This window comes from Coregonus lavaretus, assembly GCF_964263955.1.
Source record: "Coregonus lavaretus genome assembly, chromosome: 12".
NCBI lineage: Eukaryota > Metazoa > Chordata > Actinopteri > Salmoniformes > Salmonidae > Coregonus > Coregonus lavaretus.
This window is the reverse complement of record NC_139999.1, coordinates 6,763,014-6,769,297: the sequence shown is the minus strand read 5'-3', so window position 1 is coordinate 6,769,297 and position 6,284 is coordinate 6,763,014.

Sequence of the window (6,284 nt, the reverse complement as noted above, 5' to 3'; positions counted from 1 at the left end):
GGCCAGAAACTGCACTTTCATCGTCTACTTGGAAGAAGTTCACCAACAGGATTAGGTTCCGATGGGCTACTTTTTCCTTTCCAGTGGCTGTATTACATATTCTGTATGTGTGAGGGCCTGGATTCATGTCCGCCACATTGTATATTGTCAATTCCCATCGACCCGCCACTTTCCTCTTGCCTCTTTCTTTCTTGTTTGCCAACAGTACTCGATCGCCGACTTCTATGGTGGGCCCTTGACCTTTCTGTTGTAAATCGCCGTTTGTCGGTTCTGTTCTTTTGCAGCATGTTCCTGCGCTATCACCATAGCATCCTTCAGATCATTGGAGTGCGACACCACATACATGTCGTAACTGTTAACAGCTGGGTCGTTCAGAGTGTTTCTGAAAAGCAATTCTACTGGCAGATGAGGGATCAGGTAGAAGGGGCCGTACCCCGTCGTCTCATGAGTGGTGCAATTGTACATGAATGTCAATGTCTGCAGGTGTCTCGGCCAGTCTAACTTAGTCTAAATCATGTTGCCAAGCGTCCGATTTAAATGTTCCACGCTGCCATTCCCCATCGGGTGATACGGTGTCGTGTACGACTTCCTCACACCAGAGACTCTGAGTCACTCGCTGATCAACTGACTCTCGAAACTAGAATAGCACACGAGAAAGGGTCCTGTCGTTGAGTTGCTCATCACGAAGCTCCTTATCAGAGTAGGCAGGTAAGGTGTCTTGACCAGGTGGTATCAGTTGAGGTAAATGATGCACCATTTCCGCAGCACGTGTTCTAGCTCCTGTGTCCCAGTTGTCATGTGACTGGAGTATGGCTGACACCTCATCTGCTGCCAAGGACTGAGAACACATGTAGACAGACATGGAAGTTTTCTGTGAGCTTACACATTTGGGGCTGCCTTTGAGATCACTGGACCGACCACCTGAAGGCATCTTGGACTGAAGCATTTGACACTGCTTGAACGTCGCTAAGGAGTTTTTCGTAGGGCTCACGAAGCAGTCTGTGGCCAACACCTTTGACAAAGGGCAACAGCAACCATATTCTGAGGACCCAGCACGTACTTGATGTCAAAATCGTAACTGGCGAACTTGGCCACCCAGCGCTGCTTGCAACAGTCCAGCCTCGGCTTGGTCATAATATATCCAAACAGTAAACACATGGCCTTTCAACCAGTGACTGAACTTGTCGTAGATTGACCCACTTCATTGCCAGGAACTCTAACCAATGAGCTGGGTAGTTCTTCTGAGACAAAGACTTGCTGGCAAAAGAAATGGGCCTGGCACAGGTTTCTCTTTCTTGCAACTGTGACAGGACAGCACCAATGCCATCCAGTGATGCATCTGTTGACAACATGAACGGATGGGAGAAGTCAGGATGTGCCAACACCACCGTGTCTACTAGAGAGGTCTTCAACTTTTCCAAGGCTCATGTTCGCGTGTCCAGTCTGCGACGATCAACTTTCGACACTGTGAGGAGTGCTTTACTTTCTGATGACCTTTTGGGTTTTCTCTTTGATCCAGTCAACAACGAGAAAAAGAGGTCTGACTATTGCGGAGAAACCTGGCACAAATTGTTGGTAGTAGTTTACCATGCCAAGGAACGACCTTATCCGTTTCTGTGAAGGAGTCACACCATTAAATTCCATCAGATCAGCACTGCTCATCTTAGAGATGCTGTCAACTTTACTAGGATCTGTAGACACACCATGTTGATCAATTATGTGACTTGACAAACAAGGAACTTGACAAGCATTTCTTTGGGGCCAACTTCATGTTGTGACTACGAAGCCTGCTGAAGACCATCACCAAGTGTTCCAAGGCAGTCTTCTCATCTGGGCCAAAGACCAACAGATCATTCAAGTAACACAGCAAACTCATGAAGTTTTGATCTCCGAAGATACTGGTCATCATGCGCATGAAGCTTCCAGTTCTGTTACAGAGACCCTGAGGTAGACGGTTGTATTCAAAGAGCCCCATAGGTGTTGTGAAGGCAGAATACCTCCTGTCATCTTCGTGCAGTGGCATGTTATAGAACCCAGAGGTGAGATCCATTGTGCTGAAGAGTGCGTTTCCGTCGAGTGCAGCCAAGCAGTCCGCCTGGTGTGGGAGAGGATGTGCATCCTGACTAGTCTCCCAGTCCCTGCCGCTGAAAAACATCCCCACAGCATGATGCTGCCACCACCATGCTTCACCGTAGGGATGGTGCCAGGTTTCCTCCAGATGTGACGCTTGGCATTCAGGCCAAAGAGTTCAATCTTGGTTTCATCAGACCAGATAATCTTGTTTTTCATGGTCTGAGAGTATTTAAGTCCCTTTTAGCAAACTCCAAATGGGCTGTCATGTGCCTTTTACTGAGGAGTGGCTTCCGTCTGACCACTCTACCATAAAGGCCTGATTGGTGGAGTGCTGCAGAGATGGTTGTCCTTCTGGAAGGTTCTCCCATCTCCACAGAGGATCTCTAGAGCTCTGTCAGAGTGATCATCGGGTTCTTGGTCACCTCCCTGATCAAGGCCCTTCTCCCCCGATTGCACAGTTTGGCCGGGCGGCCAGCTCTATGAAGAATCTTGGTGGTTCCAAACTTCTTCCATTTAAGAATGATGGAGGCCACTGTGTTCTTGGGGACCTCCAATGCGGCATACATTTTTAGGTACCCTTCCCCAGATCTGTGCCTCGACACAATCCTGTCTCGGAGCTCTACGGACAATTCCTTTGACCTCATGGCTTGGTTTTTGCTCTGACATGCGCTGTCAACTGTGGGACCTTATATAGACAGGTGTGTGCCTTTCCAAATCATGTGCAATCAATTGAATTTACCACAGGTGGACTCCAATCAAGTTGTAGAAACATCTCAAGGATGATCAATGGAAACAGGATGCACCTGAGCCCAATTTCGAGTCTCATAGCAAATGGTCTGAATACTAATGAAAATAAGGTATCTGTTTTTTATTTTTAATAAATTATCAAAAAATACTAAAAGCCTGTTTATTTAATCCATTTTAGAATAAGGCTGTAACGTAACAAAATGTGGAAAAAGTCAAGGGGTCTGAATACTTTCCAAAGGCACTGTACATAGACATGGAATCACTGGCCACTTTAATAATGGAACACTAGTCACTTTAATAATGTTTACATACTGCTTTACTCATCTCATATGTATATGCTTTATTCTATTCTACTGTATTTTAGTCAATGCCACTCCGACATTGCTCATCCTAGTATTTATATATTTCTTAATTCCATTATTTTACTTTTAGATGTGTGTATTGTTGTGAATTGTTAGATACTACTGCACTGTTGGAGCTAGGAACACAAGCATTTCGCTACACCCTCAATAACATCTGCTAAACAAGTGTATGTGACCAATAAATTGTGATTTGATTCAATCATATGTAGTATTATTCCGTACTGCCATAAGTGTTGTTATTGCATTGGTTGCACTTTTGCAGAAGTGGTTTAATTGTTGTATTGGTACACATAGTATTTTGCATGCACACGCTACCACAGCGTTTTCCATAGTGGCCTTTATTAAGGTGTTTATTGGCCATCGGTGTTTATTTATTTGTTTATTTATAAGCCATCGGCTTCTAGAGTCATCGCAGACGGAGCTTAAATCATGCACAGAGTAATTTACGACCCTGAGGCGCCAGGGCAGATCTGATAAGGTCTCAGCCTGGCAGATTTTCACACTGGAGAGAGAGGGTGCCTGAAATCTTGACCCTTTGTCAATCCAAGTCATTAGTTTCTCTCTCTCTCTCCAAGAGGTGAATGTTTAAGTTTATGTTTATATTGATGCCGTGTTCATAGCCCTTTATAGACATGTTGTAAGTGTAATGCCATTTGCCATTTAATCATGTACACTACCGTTTGGGGTCACTTAGAAATGTCATAGTTTTCAATCGTTTGGGGTCCTTGTTTTCGAAAGAAAAGCAATTTTTTTGTCCATTAAAATAACATCAAATTGATCAGAAATACAGTGTTGACATTGTTAATGCTGTAAATGGCTATTGTAGCTGGAAACGGCTGATTTGTAATGGATTATCTACATAGGAGTACAGAGGCCCATTATCAGCAACCATCAGTCCTGTGTTCCAATGGCACGTTGTGTTTGCTAATCCAAGTTTATCATTTTAAAAGGCTAATTGATCATTAGAAAACCATTTTGCAATTATGTTAGCACAGCTGAAAACTGTTGTGATGATTAAAGAAGCAATACAACTGGCCTTCTTGAGACTAGTTGACTATCTGGAGCATCAGTAATTGTGGGTTCGATTACAGGATCAAAATGGCCAGAAACAAATAACTTTCTTCTGAAACTCGTCAGTCTATGCGAAGAAGTGTCGCCGGAGAAGATGGCTGCCGTTTTACAGCCCTCTAACCAATTGTACTATTATGTGTGTTTTTTTTGCGTTATTTGTAATTTATTCTGTACATAATGTTTCTTCCACCGTCTCTTATGACCAAAAAGAGCTTCTGGATATCAGGACAGCGATTACTCACGTATTGGACAACGATTTTTTCTTCAACGAGCCGGACGCGAAGGATATCCTATGGACCCCCGACAAGGCCCAAATCCCCGTCATTCGCATGGGAAAGAGATGGAGATATCGTGGACGTAGGTCGGGGTGCCTTGTAAGGATCCGACGGCGAGTGAGTAAACTGCCTCTTCCATCAAGCCTATTAGCCCATGTTCAATCATTTGAGAACAAATTGGATGACCTAAGATAACGATTATCCTACCAACGGGACATTAAAAACTGTAATATCTTATGTTTCACCGAGTCGTGGCTGAACGACAACAATGATAACATTCAGCTAGCAGGCTATACGCTACATCGGCAGGACAGAACGGCTGACTCCGGTAAGACAAGGGGTGGCGGTCTGTGTATATTTGTAAACAACAGCTGGTGCATAAAATCTAATACTAAGGAAGTCTCAAGGTTTTGCTCGCCTGAGGTAGAGTATCTCATGATAAGCGGTAGACCACACTATTTACCAAGAGAGTTTTCATCTATATTTTTCGTAGCTGTCTATTTACCACCACAAACCGATGCTGGCATTAAGATTACACTCAATGAGCTGTATAAGGCTATAAGTAAACAGGAAAACGCTCATCCAGAGGCAACGCTCCTAGTGGCCGGGGACTTTAATGCAGGGAAACTTAAATCCGTTCTACCTAATTTCTACCAGCATGTTAAATGTGCAACCAGAGGAAAAAAAACTCTAGACCACCTTTACTCCACACACAGAGACGCATACAAAGCTCTCCCTCGCCCTCCATTTGGCAAATCTGACCATAACTCTATCCTCCTGATTCCTGCTTATAAGCAAAAACTAAAGCAGGAAGCACACGTGACTCGGTTAATAAAAAAGTGGTTAGATGATGCAGATGCTAAGCTACAGGACTGTTTTGCTAGCACAGACTGGAATATGTTCCGGGATTCTTCAGATAGCATTGAGGAGTACACCACATCAGTCACTGGCTTCATCAATAAGTGCATCGATGACGTCGTCCCCACAGTGACCGTACGTACATACACCAACCAGAAGCCATGGATTACAGGCAACATCCGCACTGAGCTAAAGGTTAGAGCTGACGCTTTCAAGGAGCGGGAGTCTAACCCGGACGCCTATAAGAAATCCCGCTATGCCCTCCGACGAACCATCAAACAGGCAAAGAGTCAATACCGGACTAAATTTGAATCGTACTACAACGGCTCTGACACTCGTTGGATGTGGCAGGGCTTGAAAACTATTAGACTACAAAAGGAAGCACCGCCGCGTAATGCCCAGTGACACAAGCCTACCAGATGAGCTAAATCACTTCTATGCTCGCTTCGAGGCAAGCAACACTGAAGTATGCATGAGAGCACCAGCTGTTCCGGATGACTATGTGATCACGCTCTCCGTAGCCGATGTGAGTAAGACTTTTAAGCAGGTCAACATTCACAAGGCCGCAGGGCCAGACGGATTACCGGACGTGTACTCCGAGCATGTGCTGACCAACTGGCAAGTGTCTTCACTGACATTTTCAACATGTCCCTGACTGAGTCTGTAATACCAACATGTTTCAAGCAGACCACCATAGTCCCTGTGCCCAAGGACACTAAGATAACCTGCCTAAATGACTACCGACCTGTAGCACTCACGTCTGTAGCCATGAAGTGCTTTGAAAGGCTGGTAATGGCTCACATCAACACCATTATCCCAGAAACCCTAGACCCACTCCAATTTGCATACCGCCCCAACAGATCCACAGATGATGCAATCTCTATTGCACTCCACACTG